The following is a 10,379-nucleotide window of genomic DNA, read 5'->3' on the forward strand; positions in this document are numbered from 1 at the left end:
AGATGAGTGTGCGATCCCATACATCTCACATAGATAGAATCATATGATGAATGGCCTTGTCCTCTTTTGGTATTGCTTGTGAAGAGAAGTTTTTAAAAAAAGGGAGGGGGGGGGGGGCCTAAGTGGGTAAGTTTTTGATCTATTTAATCGAACAACATCATGATCAAGAACTTCAATTTTAGTGGTTAACCAATCACTCTGAATTCAATGCACTCACACATCTGTCAACATAGTCAAGGATGTATCATCTTCAACTGTGTTTTCAATAACACATCCTTGAGGGGGCATTTGTTGGCATCAAATTTAAATGGGCCCCTACAACCTTCTAAGTTAACCAAAAAGCCCACAAAATCAAAATTTGGTCTACAAATCTAAATCGGGTGTTCGTTAATCAGGACAGGCCTCATATGGTTTGGATTTGGGTTTCGCAGATAAAACCCATGATCCAGCAAATCCAAGTAATCCATATTAAATATTGGGCCTTATACCTAAATAAATGAGTTTGACCCAATAATAATCCATAGAATCCTTAAATGGGATTTGGACAAATTTTGCCTCTTAAACAAATCAATTAAACTTCTTTAAGTTGCGGTATAATTAGAAAGCTAAATTACCTTTAACTCTATAAATACAAGAGCCTCTCTCATTGAAAGGGGACCTAGATCACTTTTTCTCAGAAGACAAAAGCTCTCCCTCTAGAGAAGAAGAAGCTCTCAAGCCCTCCTCCAGAGACAAAGTAAGGTTCTTCAGAGATTCGGACTTCGACTAAAGAGAAGATCAAGCATAAAGCCCTTTTTCAGAAGCCAAAAAAAATTCTCAATCGATAAAGCGCGAAGCTCAGAGAGAAGAAGATCTACAGAAGCCTCTACAGAAGATCAATCATAAAGCAAAGACATCATCAAAGCATCCTTCTCAACCGATAAAGCGCGAAGCACGGAGAGAAGAAAAGCTACATACATCATCATTATTTTGTATTTGATTGTTAATCAGAGGAAACACTGAAATCTGTATCTACTTTTCATCAAAAATTAATAAAATCATTTGCGATCCTATTTTATGAATCTCAAGGTAGATCCGTTGAAATTTATTGTCGACAAATCCATAAGGAAAATGTCATAAGTAGCCAAAGTTTGTGATTTTCTAGGGTTAATAGTGCCCACTATTGTTGATAGGACCTCGATCTCATAGAGTTGATTCACTTTGAAGAGGAATTGTCCGTTTTATAACTAAATTACTTTTTTATTGAAAATCCATTAGACTTCTTTAATTGAGCAAAGACTCTTACTATTAATAGACTTTCAGTAAATAAGCAAAGACTCCTACTTCTCCTAACTAAAATAGAACTCTTAACAACCAACACGACTCTACTCCTAAGAATAATTAGTTTAGGATGCAATGAAAATGAGTCAGTATCTGAAATAGGTGGAAGATGAACGACTGGATAGATTCGGTTACCTATTTTCTTTTTCAAAACTGATAGATGGTAAACCGGATGAATATGACAACTAGGAAGAAGATCCAATTTATAAGAAATCAATCCAATTTTTTGGATGATACGAAGAGGTTTATAGAACTGGGAAAGAGCTTGGTGTAGCCCGAGGAGCCAAGGATAGTGCCTATAAGGCTGAAGCCAGAGGAGAACTCAAATTGCTTATTTGAAAATCACATTCAGTGCGGTTGTAGTATGTATAGAATTTCATCTGGGCCTAGCAAGTTTGCAATCTTTCCTTGAAAAGTTTTAAAATTTGATCCCAATTACTCAAAGTAGTACCAATGACGTGAACAACAGTAGTACCCCCTAAATAGGAAGTAATTGATGGTGGTGGACAGCCATTAAGGTCTTGGAATGGTGTCATCTTGATATCAAAGTGATAAGAAGAGTACCATCATTCTACCCAAGGAAGCCAATTGACCCAATTGGTACCATTGATCCCCAACAAAGCAAGAAAGATAAGTTTCAAGGGTGTGATTTCTGTTTGGCTATCAAATTGTGCATGATAAGCTGAAGTGTGGCATTATTGGGTGTCGTGAAAAGTAAAATATGATTCCCAATAATTACTGATAAAAATGGTGTCACGATCACTAACTATAGAATGTGGCATACCATGAAGACGAACAATATCCCTAACAAAAATATTGGCAATGGTGGCCACTGAATATGGATGGAAGTCCACTAGATTTTGCATACCTAGTTAACTGATCCACCATCACCATAGTTGACGTCTTGGGCATCAATAAATCCAACGATACATCATTGGGAACCAACAAGGATTGAAGAAGGCTGGGAGGTAAGATATCTTTAACTTTATTTCATTGACACACAGCACAAGCAGCCACAAGTGATTTATCTGTTTTTTTAGTCTTGACCAATAATTATTTTCATAAACACGCTTCTAAGTTTAGAGAAAACTGAATTGCCAACATGAGAGGTTGCATGGAACTCGTGTTTATCTTGGAACACCAACACTACAATAATAAATGTCTTTAATGACATTCTAAAAACGCCATTAATGACCTTCGATAATGTTGTTTTGAACACTATAGTATGCGATGCTATCCTTTAGTGATAGCATTTTCCTCGGAATGTCATTAAAGGTTACAAGTTTATAGCATTTATAAAATGCTATTGTTTTCGTATTAGAGCATTTATAAAATGTTTTCATTTGTTTAATAATATTCACAAAAATGTGATTGACGGGTATAAAAGGTAATAAATGCACATTTATTTTGACCATACATATGTCCAGGCCAATTAAGTGGTACCATGCGCAGATCAACATATGGGAAGCTACCCAGCAGAAGGGTAGGCCAAGGTAGAGAGTACCTGGCCTGGCAAGAAGGGTAGCATAGAACTGTATAAGACCTGGTCTACCAAGCAAGGCAGACTTGGTCAAACAATACCCGTAATCTTAATATGCACACGTCAAGTCTAGAGATCTTGGAGGAGATTTTCCCAATATAGCATATCCAATCCCCAAATATCCCCATTCTATTTAAGATCTTGAGAATCAGGGGACTCTCCAGGATTACTTCCCGTGAGAAGGGGAACCCCTAATTTAGATGAGGGATTTATAAATAGCACAATTTGCATAGACTTAGGGATCTTTTGGCTTATTGGGAATTTGATTAGTATTATTTATTATTCCTCTACCTCTTTACCTTGAGGATCAGCGAGTTTTTGGAGGACCACGCTAGTGCTAGCGAAGAGATGGGAAAAACGACTTCAAATTTGTGAGACAGAGTCTATCAGTACCGTTCACCGGAATCTAACCTCACAAATCTAGCATCGTCAGTAGGAACCCAGAAGCATAATTGATTTCAGTCGAAACAATAGGAAAATCCACTAGAACAACCAAAATCAATGCACCTCCACCTGTGGCACTACTTGCAGATGCTCATTTGCTAGGAGTGTTAGAAATCATGAGGAACTAGTAAGAGGAGATGTAAAAGAATATGGATGACTTGGTTGAACATAATCGAAATATGAGTCAGTGTCTAGAGAATCAGTAACAAGTAAGACATGATATCCCATTGCGAGATCCTCAGCCTCCTGCTAGAGATGATTGTGCCTCAAATGTAGAAGGCAGTTCTCAACCACTGATCCCTAATGGGGAGAAAGAAACAGAAGCTACCATTGTTACTACATGAGTGGAGCCCATAATGGGTCTAACTCAAAAGGAGATCAAATAGATGATCTTGAAAGAGAAAGAGATGATGAAGAGTGCTGATGATGGCATAGTTACGGTGCAAGTCATCAGGGGTCTTCAAAGATCCCCTTTTACAATAGAGATCTTAGCAGAAGAGATCCCAAAGAAGTTTGGGCCACCACGTTTCACCCCCTATTCTAAGACGAATGACGTAGTAGAGTATTTATTCCACTTCCAACAGATGCTTAGGTTTTGGAAGGGAAATGAGGGTTTGATGTGTAGATTGTTCCCTTCTAGTTTGCAGGAAAATGCATTGACCTGATTTCACAAGTTGCCGAGTAGATTAGTAGCTTCTTTTGAGAAGCTTTGCACTATTTTTGTAACGTGTTACATAGGCAACAGAAAGAGTAGTGGAGATGTAAATGTTCTACTCATTATGAGAATGCAATCTGGGGAAAGCCTTAGAGATTTTACAAGGAGATTTGGGGAAGAAGAAATGACCCTAGAAAGTTGTGATGAGAGAATGGTAGTAGTGGCGTTTAAGAGCTCCTTTCCATCTGGCTTAGGGTTATATAGGTCTTTTGTGAAGAAGAAACAAGAAACATTAAGTAAGCTGTTCGAAAGAGCAGCACAGTATATTAGATTGAAAGATGACCCCCGAAATTCAGTTAGGTAAAACAAGGTCTTCCATACTCTGGCAAAGCCCAGAAGGTAGTAGTAACCACAACAACAAAATAAGAAGAGACCGCTTGAGCGAGATAGAGAGCGGGTGAAAGAGGGAACATATTTCTCTATGCCCCCTAGGAAAATCTTATTACTTATTATGATCGAGCCTTACTTTGATTGGTTAGCACCACTTCCTTGAAATCAGATAAATCGATATAAACGACACTATGAGTATCACATGGTGCGAGCCCATACCCCCAATAGGTGCTAGGCCTTGAGAAGGTTTTTATAGAGATTGGCAGAGTAGGACAAATTGAGGGACCTGCCTAGAAGATAGAAAGAGAATACTCATCGGGATAGGAATCAGAGGCCTAATCAACCACCTGTGGAGGTAGAAGGGAAGGGCAGTAGTTATACATATTGTCCTAAAGTAAGAACCTAAAAGGTCAGACTTGAATAGGATTGACGAAAAAACCAAAAGGCGACGAGTAGAGCACCTTGCTCATGTCTATATAACAAGAAATAAGGCCATAGAGCAGACGAAACCCTATGGGGAGCAGATTGTGGCCTTCACAGAAAATAATTTGGAAGGGGTAGTAAGGCCCTATTACTAGTGGTAACCCTCCAAGTGAGCACTATTACTCTTAAGAGGGTGCTGATCAACAACGACAATCAAGTTGACATCCCGTACGCCTCAACCTTTCTAAAAATGGGTCTTAATAGAAGCATGTTCTATTTGGGTTTGATGGGAGAACAAGACAAGGCATAACCAATAACTTTGATGACTAGATTTATGGTCGTTGAAGCGAGCTCTCTTTATAATGTCATACTGGGCATATGATGGACCCATGAGATGAGGGATGTACCTTCAACGTATTACCAGGTCTTGAGATTTTCAACACCGTAAACGATATAGGACATCTGAGGGGACTAGGTAGTGACACAAGTATGTACGTTTGGTAAGGAAGAGCTTTCTAAGGAAAGTACTTAGTAATATAATAGTTACAATGGGGGGAATCTGAGCCCGATGAGCCTCCATGCCTGGAGAACATCCAAATGTTGGATGTTTGGGAAGGAAGGCAGATTGGAGTAGGGGCAGAGCTGGGACCAGAGGAGCTGGAAGAGCTCATATATTGTTTGAGAAGGAACATGGATGTTTTTGCCTAGTCTATAGAAGAAATACTGGAGATCAGCCCCGAAGTGATTTGCAATCACTTAAATGTGGAACCAGATGTGAGGCCAATAAAGTAGAAGCCAAGAAGGTTAGCTCATCGGTTCAGAGAGGCAGTCAATGAAGAGGTGAATAAACTAATTAGAGCATGGTTTATCAGGGAAGTGTTGTTTCTCGACTAGATAACTTAATAGTAGCAGTACCAAAAAAGAATGGGAAAGTTAAAGTTTGTATCGACTTTAAATAAGACCTATCCTAAGGATAACTTTCCTATGCTGAGGATTTACCAGTTAGTAGATGCTACTTTAGGCCATGAAAGACTATCCTTCATGGATGACTGCTCTAGCTACAATTAGATTCAGTTAAGCCCGATAGACCAAGAGAAGACAACATTCATCACAGAGCAAGGACTTTATTGCTACAAAGTCATGTCTTTCAGATTGAAAAATGTAGGAGCAACTTATTAGAGGCTAGTAACAGAGCACTTTAGAGACCTGTTAGAAAATACTGCGGAAGTCTATATTGACAACTTGTTAGTGAAGAGCAAGAAGAAAGAAGATCATGTTGCTGATCTGGAAGAGGTATTCTCTCAAATAAGAAAGGTTGGGATGAAGCTTAGCTTGGAGAAGTGCACTTTTATGCTAACCTCAAGGAAGTTCTTAGGTTACTTGGTTACGAAAAGTGGTATAGAAGCTAAGTTGGACCAGATCAGAGCACTACTAGAGATGTTCTCCCCACAAATGTAGAAGCAAATCCAAAAGTTGGCAGGAAGGGTCATAGCTCTTAACAGATTTATATCCAGGGCTTTGAATAAATGCAGGCCTCTCTACCAGCTATTACGGAAAAATTCCAAGTTTAAATGGATAGAAGAATGTGTATACGTTGTAGACACCCCAATTTGAACGGGCCTCGATGGCCCGAATCATCGAAATATGATATTTTTGTCAAAATCAAAGCCTCTAACATCTCTCAATGGGTTAGTAGGCCCACCAAAAGATTCGGCTATCTCCCTTCTACCCCGCTTCACTCAAAACATCGATTTTCGACAAAATAGGCCAACGGGCCTCAAAGGCCCAAAATGCTAAAAAGTAGCAAGCTGATTGAATCGATGCCCCTAAAACCACCCAATCCTTTCACCATGATTGCCACATGTCTTCATCCTATTAATCCTCCCAAAAACCAATTTACCAACCTCTTACACAACCCATTATCCTAAATCTAAACACCCCCACCTTTTCAACCAACCTAACACTCTTTCTCCAAACAACCCTTTTACACCCCATTCCCCCCATCAACCTCACTCATCTCATCCTACAAAACACTCTACCCAAATGGATTTGGGTAAGATCCAAACCATTTGGATCAAAACCTCACCCATTTCCATCCTTTACACAAATGCCCTCACTTTCATTCTAAATTTCAAACCTTCCACCCCTAAAACCTATGCCATTATACCCCCAAACATCCTCCCAACACCTATAAATACCCCTCCCCTCTTTTCAAAAAGGGTTACCAAGTCTCACTAGAAAAAATCTAATCCCTACTCATCTCTCTTCTACTCTCACAATAACTCTTTCACACTCCACTAAGGATTCAAGAGGACATAGAAGTTAAAAGAAGAAGAAGAAGAAGAAGAAAAGAAGATCAAGAGTACAAGGTGGGTTTGAAGTACACCCCCCCTCTCTCTATCCTCTCCTTCTCCCTCTTCTAACATCCCCCTCTTCTCTTTTATCTTTATTTTAAATGAGTGGACCCCAAGGCTAAAGGTTAGTAAGGGTCATTTCCATCAATGAAATGACCCTATGATCAAGCCAAAAATGAATTCCTATTTAGGTACAAAATACACACACGTGGCACTTTTATTTTCTCCATTTTTATTATCAAATGATCGAGTTATTTGAGGTTACTGTCACTTGGCGGGGAGAAAAGGGTGCCTAACACCTTCCCTTTTCTCCAACGGAGCCGCTTACCCGAATCCCTAGGTTCGATTAGTTCCCTATCCGTTGCGAGTTACTAATGCCAAAAATGGCAATTTTCTGAAAAATGTGCATCGGGTGACTATTCACACTCACTTACAATTTGAATGGTGGCGACTCCAAACCATTGTAGATGTGACCGTCGTAATGACGAAAATCACGTATCTACAGCTGACGACTCCGCTGGGGACATGATTCATCCCTCGTGACAACTCGGTCATCTTTGAAAAAAAAAACTTTGTTTACTAACATTGTTTTTTGTTGTTTGCTTCTTATTTTCCATTTTTCAAATGTCCAAAATGTAATATTTACTTACTTTTATTGTTTTTATTACATGTTTGTATGGGGGTCGATGGAAAATAATGAACGAAAATGCACGTATGCACTTGCGAGCATAGCCCCACTTCCGAGCCACCCCACCCTCAATATACATAAGCCCCGATGCTTAGTAGTTCTACGGATTGAGATCGTTATTTCAAGTATCGGGAATGAACACATCAAACTCGATCACAAACCGACGACATGTATACTTCGGCATGCATTGAGGTTTGAAGATCGAGTAGCCTTGAAGCCACCTATTAAACTCATGCATGTGCCCGGCTAGATGAGTTAGGATACAAATTTAATGTTACACCGGCCCCCAAAGCAATGTTGCATGCAATTATTGTGGTCGGGCCTCGAAGCCCAAGTTGTAAGCCCAATGGGGCACCCCTAGTTCACTAGGTAGATGTGCCAATTTATTGTTATCCTCTCTTAGGTAAAAAGGAGTAGTGCACATAACATCATTCAAAAAAAAAAAGGAAAAAAACAGTGAGCAAAAGAGGGGAGACATGGAAAACAGGGGCAAAAGAAACAGTTCTGTGAAATTTCAGGAACTGAATTTCATTCTGGTCCATGTCCATGGCACGGATAGACCAAAATGTACTTCATTCGTGTTGGTAACACGGTTGAAACAATGACTACTTTAACCGTGTTTTGAGCACGGTTGAAACAGTGAATGTCTCATCTGTGCCCAAAACACGGATAACAGAATGAGCATTACATCCGTGCCATTAACACGGACCAGAGTGAACTCGACCCTATAGAGTGAACACGACAGTCCATTTTTGAAGGGGCCCACTTACAATTGATCAAGCATTGATGACCCCTAGGAAAACAAAATCCCAAGTTTTGGACAAATTAAAGAAAATGGATCTTTGTTAGCCAATGTTTCGAAAATAAAACGAAAAAAAAAAAGAGAAAAAAAAAGGGGAAGGAAGAATTTACGGATTTTCCAACTCGAAACAATTTTGTGAACCGGGCCCCCGCTTGTGTCCATTTAAACCGGGCCCGCGATCCGAACCATCCCAACTGGGCCCACGACCCAGATCCAATCCAACTGGGTCCACGATTCAGATCCATTTCCAACTGGGTCCACGACTTAGATCCCATCCAACTGGTTCCATGACCCAGATCCATTTCCAACTGGGTCCACGACCCAGATCCAATCCAATTGGGTCCACGACCCAGATCCATTTTCAACTGGGTTACAACCCAGATCCAATCCAACTGGGTCTAAGACCCAGATCCGTTTCAACTAGGTCCACGACCCAGATCCATTTTCAACGGGATTATGACCCAGATCCGTTTCGACTAGGTCCACGACCCAGATCCACTATAAGCCGAATCCATATCGAATTTCAAACCAAGTCCGTGATTTAAAAAAGATAACAAGCGATCAATCAACTCAAATTAATTCAATCTTTTTCAACTAAAAAAAAAATTTTAAGCACCAATTGCAGTCCTTGATCAAAGTCGGTGCCTAGAAAGATCTTACCCTGTTGATACGAGGGGGATAGACTACGTCTATTCAGGGAATAAGCTGATTTAAGAGTGCCATTGTGCGCGCTGCCTCTTCCTTGGAGATCTGCCTGACCGGCGGTGATTTCAGAGAACTGAATTGGAGGCTACCAAAAAACATGGGTTGTTCCAACTCAATTTATCTTAGAAATTACTTTTTCAAAATGTTTTCCCGACTCTGTGTCGATGCCAGCTCCGTGCTGATGAAATTACCTTTTTCAAAATACCTTCCCGACTCCGTGTCAATGCCAGCTCCGTGCTGATGAAATTACCATTTTCAAAATGCCTTCCCGACTTCGTGTCAATCCTAGCTCCGTGCTGATGAAATTACCTTTTTCAAAATACCTTCCCGATTCCGTGTTGATGCCAGCTCCGCGCTGATGAAATTACCTTTCTTAAAGTATTTTACCGACTCCATGTCAATGCCAGCTCTGTTCTGATGCCAACTCCGTATTGATGCCGACTCCGTGTCGATGCCAGCTCCGCACTGAGTTAATTCCATTTTCAAAAATACTTTACTGACTCCGTGTCGATGCCAGCTCTGTGCTGATGTAATTCTTTTGTAAAATATTTTACCAACTCTGTGTTGATGCCGGCTCCGCGCCGAGAAATTACTTTTTCGCTAAAACTCATAATAAACAACTTTACCCGACTTAATAAAACATCATGCATCTTTATTTTTATAAATAAGATAGTAACACTTGGTTGTCTATACCCACAGGTGGCCAAGCGAAAGAAATACAAGTAGTCAGAAGTGCCTCCATATTTTCTAAGATCATCTATAGTCACCATGAGTTCGTCTGAACCAGCACAACCCCCAGTAACCGAAACGTCTGGTATCGATCCACAAATCACAGCTGACTAAAGATAATTGAGAGGCAAGAAAAGATAGTAAGTACTATGTTAGCCAATGCCAGCATCCTACAAACTCAAACGATACAGTAGCACGCATCTGGGTCGAACCAAGAGTTACCCGAGCAACCTCCACAGGGACCACAGACCACGATGCCACCTGCAGTGCCTGAATACCAGGGGCCTCCGCTCTATATTCCACAGAATCGACCACCCCCTATGGTCATT

The sequence above is a fragment of the Akebia trifoliata genome, chromosome 3 (assembly GCF_017979445.1).
Source record: "Akebia trifoliata isolate Shusen 1 chromosome 3, ASM1797944v1, whole genome shotgun sequence".
NCBI classification, from domain to species: Eukaryota; Viridiplantae; Streptophyta; class Magnoliopsida; order Ranunculales; family Lardizabalaceae; genus Akebia; species Akebia trifoliata.